We start from the raw sequence: 11,140 nt of genomic DNA, 5'->3' as shown, positions 1-11,140 counted from the left end.
AGGGCGAGAACTTATTATTTGTAACCAGTTTTTAGTGAATCTAGTTTCGTTTGCATGTTCTGCTTATTTCTGCTTAGTAACCTGCTTTGTTCTGGCTCCTATCTCTTATGACCACTTCAATCCTACCTTTTATACTAAACAAAATCATCATTGTTACCTGGGGGGGAGGGGCAAGCAGCTGTGCATCTCTCTCTTTACTTTGAGAAAGAGGGCGAACAACATGAGCTTACCCTGTATAAAAGTTTATACCATCTGTAGTGAATGGAATGCAACCTGTTGTGTGTGTCCCGGGCTTCCATCACCCTGGTGTCTGGGCTGCAAACACAACTCCCATTCCATGGCTCTGCCTTGGTTCATGCTCCATCTGTCAGTCCTGCACCCTCACCCCACCTAACATGGGGCTGTGGGAGACAGACACTGAGGACACAGGGGCACTGGGAAGGTCTAGGTCAGGGGTTCTCAAACTTCATTGCACTGTGACCCCCTTCTGACAACAAAAATTACTTCACGATCCCAGGAGCGGGGACCAAAGCCTGGGCCTTGCCACCTCGGTCAGGGTATGGGAGGGGGAAAAGCCGAAGCTCAAGGGCTTTAGCCCCAGCAGGGGGACCTCTAATCTGAGCCCTGCCACGCAGGGCTAATACTGAAGACTGGGTCCCGCTCAGGGGTGAAAGTAACTTAAAGGACTTACCGGTACTCCGGAGTCCTGTGCAGGGGGCGTGGCCTCAACCGGAAGAGGCGGGGCCTTTAAATTCCCCGGGCCCTTTAAATCAGCCCCTGAGCTCCCAGCTGCAGAGGCGGCTGGGAGCCTCAGGGCTCGGGGTGATTTAAAGGGCCCAGGGCTCCCACCGCTACCACAGCGGAGCTCCAGGCCCTTTAAATCACTATGGGAGCCCTGCCGCCGCTACCCCAGGGCTCCGGCAGCGGGGCTCGGGCGGTGCTTTAAAGGGCCAGGGGCTCCCCGCAGCGGCCGGAGCCCTGCCGCCGCTACCCCAGGGCTCTGCCAGCGGGGCTTAGGAGGTGATTTAAAGGGCCCAGGGCTCTGGCCACTGCAGGGAGCCTCGGGCCCTTTAAATCACCAGTCAGTCTGGTCCGGCACGGCGTACTGGCTCTTGCTGGTACGCCGTTCCGGGCCGTACCGGCTTACTTTCACCTCTGGTCCCGCTACCCAAGGAGGTGGGGCTGGGGCTTTGGCTTTGGGCTCTGGGCCCAGCAAGTCTAACACCAGCCCTGGTGACCCCATTAAAATGGGGTTGTGACCCACTTTGGGGTCCTGACCCACAGTTTGAGAACCGCTGATCGAAGGCATCTGAGCAGGTTTCTCTTCTGGATCCTTAGATGGGGCAACTCCAGACTCTGCCTCAACACTGGAGAGCAGAGCCGAGACACCAGGACCTGCCGCATCAGTGGAGGGGAGCAGACCTGAGGCTCCAGAGACCTCTCCCAACAAAGTTCCTGCAGATACGGTCCAGATACGGGAAACAGGAGCTGGGTCTCCATGGCCCATTCCATCCCTGACCACGGGCTGACTCGGCCGATGAGGAAGTCAGTCAGGGCCCTCCACATTCCCCTGGTTCTTCCATCCAGCGTCTCCATCTCCATACACCTGCTGCGCCCGAGCGCCTGCCCATCCCCTGTGTATTGTCCATCTGTGAAGGATGTGGAAGGTGCCAGGACTGTTTTACAAACACTTCATGTATTAGCTGTGTCAGACCTGTTTCCTGTCCAGCCCCGGCTCAACCCCTTGGCTGCTCCACTCCAGCCCTACGCCCTGCCTGCCTTGAACCCCTGGCTCTTACCCTTGGCTGGCCTCCCAACCACACCTCTGTTTCTGCCCTCCAGCTCTGCTTTGACCACTAGGCCAGACTCTTGCTTTGACCACGAGGTTGCACCACCTACACCTCGGTGTGGGACACCCAGCCCCGGGAGTGGGGAGTGGGGTCTGGGTAAGGGAAGCCTCCCTAAGTGTTAGCTGAGACAGAGGCGTGTGAACGGTTGGGTGGGTTAGATCCCTTTGCTTCTTAGGCTTTGGGCCCCTCCGTTGAGATGAATGGAGCTGGCGTTTGGAAAAGGCTGGTGTCTGTCCCTGTATTCACACACTGGCCTCAGCTTCCGGAGGTGAGCATGGCAGGGCCAGGCCCAGTCCCAGCTGCAGGAGGAATCACCGCTGGGACTATAGCTATTTCCCTGGTCTGTGACTGGGCGCATGGGGAGATTCTTCCTCAGGGGGGTGAAGCCTTGAGGCCTAAATCTTGGGAACGGAGACATAGAGGAGGCCAAGGTGCAGCTGGCGCTGAGCTGTGACGCCATCCTGGGTGGCGACGCCTTCGTGTCCGTCTGCAGGGAGAAGAGCCGTGAAGACGGTCCTGTCCTAGCTGAGAATCATGAACTTCAGAAACACGAAGCTCAGGCTGAGGGATCTCCTGGAAATCAGTCCAGACAGCGTGAAGGACTCGACTCCTTATACCTGGGGAGACTTGCCTAGGCACTTCATAGAATCATAGAATATCAGGGTTGGAAGGGACCTCAGGAGGTCATCTAGTCCAACCCCGTGCTCAAAGGAGGACCAATTCCCAACTAAATCATCCCAGCCAGGGCTTTGTCAGCCCGGGCCTTAAAAACCTCCAAGGAAGGAGACTCCACCACCTCCCTAGGTCATAGAATCATAGAATATCAGAGTTGGAAGGGACCTCAGGAGGTCATCTAGTCCAACCCCCTGCTCAAAGCAGGACCAATTCCCAACTAAATCATCCCAGCCAGGGCTTTGTCAAGCCGGGCCTTAAAAACCTCCAAATAAGGAGACTCCATCACCTCCCTAGGTAACGCATTCCAGTGCTTCACCACCCTCCTAGTGAAATAGTGTTTCCTAATATCCAACCTAGACCTCCCCCACTGCAACTTGAGACCATTGCTCCTTGTTCTGTCATCTGCCACCATTGAGAACAGCCGAGTTCCATCCTCTTTGGAACCCCCCTTCAGGTAGTTGAAGGCTGCTATCAAATCCCCCCTCACTCTTCTCTTCTGGAGACTAAACAATCCCAGTTCCCTCAGCCTCTCCTCATAAGTCATGCGCTCCAGACCCCTAATCATTTTTGTTGCCCGCCGCTGGACTCTTTCCAATTTTTCCACATCCTTCTTGTAGTGTGGGGCCCAAAACTGGACACAGTACTCCAGATGAGGCCTCACCAATGTCGAATAGAGGGGAACGATCACGTCCCTCGATCTGCTGGCAATGCCCCTACTTATACAGCCCAAAATGCCGTTAGCCTTCTTGGCAACAAGAGCACACTGTTGACTCATATCCAGCTTCTCGTCCACTGTGACCCCTAGGTCCTTTTCTGTGTGATGTCTTTGAGATACTCCTATCCCTCTTCTGCGCCGTAGGCTTCGGAGAGCTGCCAATCTCACACCAACAGGTCCAGACCCTGCAACAGAGAGCGCAGGAGAAGGGTCACACTGGGGCTGGGAGCACAGAGAGGAGACCAGAGCTGGAGGCTGTTGTCGAACCCAGCCACCGACATCGAGATCCTTGGCATGACGTGAGCATAGAGGTAGAATAATGGGAGCAGGGACTGGCTGTTTGTTCGGGGTTTGACCAGCACCTGGCACAATGGGGTTCTGGTCTAGGAAGGGGGGGTCTGAGGTGCTCTGGCAATAGAGACAATGAATAATAAGAATCAGGTGGGGGTGATGGGAGTGGGGGGTGGAACCAGCATTGGGTTGATGGGAAACGAGGACTCACCTGGATTGGGGGCAGACTGCAGGTCTCTCCGACCTCCTTCGCAACATGAACGAACATCTGCTATGCAGCGAGAGAGAGACAAGGAATTTTTTTTCCATCTTGAACAAAAGATCCCCCCACAGGTGACAAAGACGGAAAACTGAAGATTGAAACCTGAGAAACAATGATAGCTCCCTAAAAATGTGAAGAGAGAAACCCAAGAGATACTAACATTTGGCTGTTCTTTGAAAATGGAAATTTTCATGAAAAGATTCTGATTTTGTCAGTTTTCCATTTTTCAGCAAAACTTTTATTTTCCATTTCTCCACACTGTCACTATGAAATAATCTGACAGCTAATGTTGGGTACTAAATAACCAACACCTGGCAGCCAATAGTGACTAACAAGTAACCAATAATTGTCAGCTATTAATGAAGATAAAATTACCAATTATAGAAGTTAATTGGCCAAGTGAAGTAAAAGGCCTCCCACACAACTCAATGGCATTTCTCTTTGTCTGTATCGTGATAACTTTTTGAGAATACATCTGATCAATTCTGAAATTTCAGGGGACGCGCTAGACATCAATGAGAAGAACCCCACTGATTCGGGAGGAAATCGGAAAACTGAAAAAGTCCAGTTTCCATTTAGATCTGGTGAGTAGCATCAGCAGCCAATGAGCCAACCACTCTGTTGAACGGCGGTAGCAGGATCTTCTGGGTGCTGAGCTGGGAGAATGGAGGTGACACAGAGCCTCTAGCGTGGGGGGATGGAGAATGGGAGCACATAGACCCCTGGCATGTGGGGAGGGGCACACAGAGGTAGGGCTGGGGGATGGGACATAGGGTCAGGGTTAGAGTTGGTTGGGTAGATTCCAATGGAACATTTTTCCCATCACAAACATTTCCCTAACGCAGAGCATCATGGTTTGCCCCAGGCTGGTTCCTGCCAATCCAGGCTGAGTGTCTGGGCGCAGGGCAGGTGGAGGTGTCTCCTGCCCCATACTCAGCAAATGCAGAGCGCAGGGCTGGGCGGCACGGGTCTACTGGGGCGTTGCTTCAAGAGGGCCGAGGTACGGCTGGGCTGGCGTTTCCCTTAACTCTACAGGCCCTGGTTTGGCTGAGCACGACACTCTGGATGGGCACATGTGGCCCCCCACCAGAAAGCCCTGCTGGAACTGGTCAGTCTTGAGAAATGCTGATTTATTGGGGGGAAGAGGGGGAGCTCTATCTGGCCCTTGCTCCGCCCCCCCCACCTTTGGGTCACCAAACCCACTGGGCGCCACCACGAGGCTCCCGACCCTCCCGGCAACCTGAGTCCGCAGGCGCATTGCAGATCATTTAGGGGAGTCGACCAGGACACAGAAATCTCTTCTCCACCTGTAACGACCAACCACCCAGAGCTACAGGGCTAATGAATAAGAGCCGCCAGATAATGGTAATTAACCGTGAATACGACAATTGCAAATATTTAATAAATACTCATCATTGGTACTGTTCAGACTCTCTGCATCTGAAGCCCGGCCTAGCGGGAGATCTCTGGGACTTTCTAACCATCAATAACAGCCCCAAAGCCTATAGACTTTCCCCTCTCCAATCCTAACAGAGCCTGGACTCCTGGGTCCTTCCCAGCAGGGCCAAGGCTGAGAGGTCAGTGTCAGTAGAGCCGTGTGTATCCCCTGCCCCACCCACCTCCAGATAATCTGCTTCCGTCCACGTAAACATGCTGGAAATGTTAAAAATCTAGAAAATAATCAAAAGAAAAGGTGAGCGCCCCCTGCCGAGCCCCACATCTCACCCCAGCATGGCCCCCCTGCCATGCCCACTTCCACACCCTGCTCCCCGGCGCCCTCTGCTGGGCCTCCTACCATTCCCTGAATCACAGTGACCCCTGCGAACCCCCCACCTGCTCCCCACTGCACGGTGCCCCCTCCCGAGTCCCCCCCACTCCCTGCTCCCCCAGCACCCCCTGCTGAGCCCCTGCCCACTCCCTGCAGCCCAGCACCCCCTGCTGAGCCCCCGCCCACTCCCTGCAGCCCAGCACCCCCTGCTGAGCCCCCCGCCCGCTCCCTGCTCCCCAGCACCCCCTACTGAGCCCCCCGCCCGCTCCCTGCTCCCCAGCACCCCCATTCCCCCCTCCAGCCTCCCTGCTCTGCACAGGAACCTGTCCCCCACTTCCCTCATTCCCCTTCCCTACTGCCCCATACCCCATCCACCAGCCTGCCCCTCTGCCCCACTCACCTTCCTCCCCTGGGCCTGGACCCAGAGGGGCTGGCCCCAAATCCACACCCCCTTTGTGATGGTCGCCATCCCGGCGCGACATTCAAACCCCCCCCGGGCCACGTGCTGTTGGTTCTGTAGGGGGGCAACCAGAGACAGGGGATGTGGGAATGCGGTTTGGGGGGGTTGGGGTGCTCAGGGTGCAGGGGATGGGTGCGGACCTGTGGGGCAGGGGGAGGGGCCATGGCTGAGGAGGGTGAGGTCTCGGCAGCTGTGGCCAGGGCCTGGCACAGGGAGAGGACGGACACTGGCTGGGGGCTGGGGGGACCTTTGGTATAGGGGGTGCGGGCTGCAGTGAAGCAGGCAGGGGACTCGCTGGGTCAGGTGGAGCATGCGGTGAACGGGGCGGGGCCCTGGCTGCGTAGGGTTGGGCCTGTGGTGCTGGGGACGTGGCCTGTGTAGGGTTCCCAACTTTCTAATGGCTGGAAACCAAAACCCTTTCCCCGCCCCGTGCCCTGCCTCTTCCCCCAAGGCCCCACCCCCTACCCCACCTCTTCCCCCAAGGCCCCGCCCCCTACCCCACCTCTTCCCCCAAGGCCCCGCCCCCTGCTCACACCTCTCTCCCACTCCTTCCGTCTCGCTCGCTCTCCGCACACACTCCCCCCTCTCCTGGGACTCACCGGCTGCCGCTGGGAGGAGCTGATGGGGCACAGCAGTATACAGCAGGGGTTGGTCCCTGGCACAAGGGGGCAGGGAGGGGTTGGTCCCCATACCGAGGGCCCAGGGCGGGGGCAGTCGGGGCACAGTGGGACAGAAGGAGGGGCGGGCAGGATCCCTTCCCCCCGGGCGGTGGCACCTTCCTCTTGGAGCCTGGTCCAGAAGCCAGCCACTGCTCTGTCAGGCTTCAGCAGCTGAGCAGAGAGCCGCTCCTCCATGTGGCTCCAGCTGCCCCCCAGTGGCAGAGGCCGGTTACTGTGACCAACCGGACTTTTGGTGTCCGGTCAGCTGTGCTGACTGGATGCTGCCAGGTTCCCTTTTCGACCGAAAACTGGACACCTGGCAACATAGGCCTGAGGTGAGGGAGCAGAGGCCCTTCCTGCGGAGGGCAAGCCTTATCGGGGGTGGGCGGGGTCTGTGGTTCAGGGGGCAGGGCCTTATCGGGGGTGGGCGGGGTCTGTGGTTCAGGGGGCAGGGCCTTATCTGGGGTGGGCGGGGTCTGTGGTTCAGGGGGCAGGGCCTTATCTGGGGTGGGCGGGGTCTGTGGTTCAGGGGGCAGGGCCTTATCTGGGGTGGGCGGGGTCTGTGATTCAGGGGGCAGGGCCTTATCTGGGGTGGGCGGGGTCTGTGGTTCAGGGGGCAGGGCCTTATGTGGGGTGGACAGGGTCTGTGGTTCAGGGGGCAGGGCCTTATCTGGGGTGGGCGGGGTCTGTGGTTCAAGGGGCGGAGCCTTAGCTGGGGATCCCGTCCCCACTCACCTGGCGCTGGAGCCGGCGCAGCTGGCAGTTCATCAGGAAGGATTTGCCCCGGCGTTGCTCCCCGATGATGGACACCAGGCAGACGGGGGCGTCCCCCACCCCACCCTGCTCCAGGCAGCGGCTCAGGGCCTCCTCGTCCAGGATCAGGCCCCCTTCTTCGTCCAGACGCACCAGCTGCACCGGCGCACTGGCTCTGGCTGAGCCCCCGGCCCCTGCTGCTGGGAGAGAGCAGGGTCAGAGCTGGGACCCCACCCCTGAACCAACTAGGCCCCTGCCCCTTAGATCAGATCCTCTTGAGCCGTTTCCACCCCCCGTGAGCCAGCCAGTCCCCTGCCCCCCAAATCAGAGGTTGCGCCCCCTAGGGAGGAAAGGCCCCGTGTCCTATTCCCCACCCCCTGATCCAGCCAGTCCCCGCCCTGGGGCTTGTGAGAGCCTGCACCCCTTTCCCCTGATTCAGCCTGTCTGGTCTAACTGGGTCCATCTCTTCCCGCAGGGGTGCTGTGATTTTCTCCCCCAGGGCTCTCAGCCTCGTATCCGGGATCATCCTGTCCCTGGAGCAGGGAGCCCGGCACTCAGGGCAGCTGGGTCCCCAGGCCGAGATCCCGCGCCAGTGAGCCACGAGGCAGCCCTGGCAGAAGTTGTGGCCGCACTCGATCGAAATGGGATCATCCAAGACATCCAGGCAGATGGAGCAGGTGATGTCCTCCCGGAGTCGCTGCATCTCTCCAGACCCGCTGAGTGGGGGGAACCTACTGGGTCAGGACCTGGCACCCGGAGCAGTAGGGCTCTGCTGCAGGACGGCTGATCTCTAGCCCAGGTGTGACCCTTCCTGGCAGCAGGAGTCTGGGGAGGAGCGGGAGAACATGGGAATATTTCTGTGAACAAGCTGCGTGACTCAGTTTACCTGCCCACTTTGTGTCCCTGTCCCCCGGGCAGCACCAGAGCGAGAAGATAGATAGATAGAGGGGTAGATAGATAGATAGATAGATCGATAGAGAAGGGTGTATGGGGATAGATAGATAGATAGATAGATAGATAGATAGATAGATAGATAGATAGATAGATAGATAAGGAAGGGTGTATGGGGGTAGATAGATAGATAGGGAAGGGTGTATGGGGGTAGATAGATAGAGAAGGGTATATGGGGGTAGATAGATAGATAGATAGAGAAGGGTGTATGGAGATAGATAGATAGAGGGGGTGTATGGTGATAGATAGATAGATAGATAGAGAAGGGTGTATGGGGGTAGATAGATAGATAGAGAAGGGTGTATGGGGATAGATAGATAGATAGATAGATAGATAGATAGAGAAGGGTGTATGGGGATAGATAGATAGATAGAGAAGGGTGTATGGGGGTAGATAGATAGATAGATAGAGAAGGGTGTATAGGGATAGATAGATAGATAGATAGATAGATAGATAGATAGATAGATAGATAGATAGATAGATAGATAGATAGATAGATAGATAGAGAAGGGTGTATGGGCATAGATAAATAGATAGATAGATAGAGAAGGGTGTATGGGGATAGATAGATAGATAAATAGATAGAGAAGGGTGTATGGGGATAGATAAATAGATAGATAGAGAAGGGTGTATGGGGATAGATAGAGAAGGGTGTATGGGGATAGATAAATAGATAGAGAAGGGTGTATGGGGATAGATAGATAGATAGATAGATAGATTAGATAGATAGATAGATAGATAGATAGATAGATAGATAGATAGATAGATAGATAGAGAAGGGTGTATGGGGGTAGATAGATAGATAGAGAAGGGTGTATGGGGGTAGATAGATAGATAGATAGAGAAGGGTGTATGGGGATAGATAGATAGATAGAGGGGGTGTATGGTGATAGATAGATAGATAGATAGAGAAGGGTGTATGGGGGTAGATAGATAGATAGATAGATAGAGAAGGGTGTATGGGGATAGATAGATAGATAGATAGAGAAGGGTATGGGAATATTTCTGTGAACAAGCTGCGTGACTCAGTTTACCTGCCCACTTTGTGTCCCTGTCCCCCGGGCAGCACCAGAGCGAGAAGACAGATTCCAAGAAGTCATGGCAGAGATTGGTAGATTCCCAGGCCAGGAGGGACCAAGGCTGAGCTTCTGGATAACGCAGGCCAGAGAATTGCACCCAGTAAATTCCTGTTTGAACGAGAGCAGATCTCTTAGAAACACATCCCACCGCAGTCCTTGGTACATTGTTCCCATGGTTAATTCCCCTCCCTGGTAAACACGGACATCTTCTTTCCAGGCTGAATGTGTCCAGCTTCAACTTCCAGCCAATGGATCATGTTACAGCTTTCTCTGCTAGCCTGAAGAGCCCATTATTAAATATTTGATCCCCGTGTAGGTGCTTCTAGACTGGAGTCAAGTCACCCCGGGAGGTGGGAGCTTCTCTTTGCAAAGCTAAATAGCTTGAGCTCCTGTGGTCTATCACTCCAGGCCACGTTTTGTAATCCTTTAAGCATTCGCGTGGCCCCCCTCTGCCCCCTCTCCAATATATTCACATCCTTCTTGAACTGCACCGGAACTGGACACAGGACCCCAGCAGTGGTCGCACCAGCGCCAAATCCAGAGGTAAACTGACCTCTCTGCCTCTGTTTGGGCATCCTTAGCTCCTTTGGCCACACTGTCGCACGGGGGCTCACGTCCAGCTGATTATCCCCCATGGCCCCCTGCACACTGTCAGCGTCTCTGCGTCCCTGGAGAGACACCCCCCCCACTGGGCTGGGAGCATGGCCGACGCTCTTTGGCCGTATCACAGCACGTGCTGTTGGCTTGTGCCCAGACTACCCTAGCGCTGGGGCTGTTGGTGACACTGGGCTGTTCTCTGCTGCCTACGGCCTGGCAGACGCCATGTGCCAGGGGTTAATCACTGGCAGTGCCACGCCCGGCAGGGGCACAAGCCTCTGAGAGGAGTTTGATCTCAGTTCGACTCGCTGCCGAGGGCAGCTGGGGAGACACAGGGGCTGCTGGAGCCCGAGTCCGGGAGGCACCGAGCTCGGCCTTAGGAAAGGCCACGCTCAGGGCCTAACAAGGAAACAGCTTCCTTCCCATCATGCAGTGAACTGGGTGCTGACTGGCCGAGCTTTCCTCCAGCTGGCGTGAGAGCAAATTCAGCCTCTCACCCACACAGAGCCCTGGGCATTGGGTGGGGGAAACTGAGGCACAGAAAGGGGATAGAACATGCCCTGGCCTCACCCTACTCCCCCAGCGCTGGGCTCTGGTCCCGGAGCACCAAAGTCTCCTCTTTTTCTGCTGGAGACTCCCCAGTTTCCCACCCTGGGATCCCTCCCAGCCACCAATGTGCCACAAAGGGGACCGGCTCTATCTGTCCTACCATCAGTGATGTCTCCTGAGCAAGCACCAGGGCCAGCCCAATTCGTTTTTTCATCCTAAGTGGACCCCCCCCCCCGTCAAGATAGAAAATGGGAATTTTGTTTCCCTCCCTCTTTGGACATAATCTATCAGGATTTCATCCACTGAAAAGTTGCCAGATTCACAGGGCAGTTGGGGTTTTCCTGCAATCCCCAGCTGCTGGAGGCATGGGATTGCTGCGCTGTGATAAGGCAAAGCAGTGCGCATCACAGGCACAAACTAACCCACGGAAAGAGCTAGCTCCCTCGATGTTCACCCCCCCCAATAAAAAAGAGGGGTTCTATATATTTGCTTGCTGGTCTTTGGAGCCCCTTTTCCAGCTTCTCCCTCCAG

At 56.0% G+C, this 11,140-nt stretch overlaps 1 long non-coding RNA gene across 1 annotated transcript; it reads left to right on the top strand.

Annotated features, from left to right (window-relative positions):
* The first annotated feature begins 4,296 nt into the window (after positions 1-4,296).
* Positions 4,297-8,314, top strand: LOC135892714 (uncharacterized). The gene is made up of 2 exons (XR_010562297.1): positions 4,297-4,377; positions 7,909-8,314. It is a non-coding gene; the product is annotated as an uncharacterized LOC135892714 (long non-coding RNA).
* Positions 8,315-11,140: the final 2,826 nt, after the last annotated feature.

Source organism: Emys orbicularis, chromosome 20 (genome assembly GCF_028017835.1).
Source record: "Emys orbicularis isolate rEmyOrb1 chromosome 20, rEmyOrb1.hap1, whole genome shotgun sequence".
NCBI lineage: Eukaryota > Metazoa > Chordata > Testudines > Emydidae > Emys > Emys orbicularis.
The sequence above is the reverse complement of the archived record's forward strand: the minus strand, read 5'-3'. Positions and strand labels throughout refer to the sequence as shown.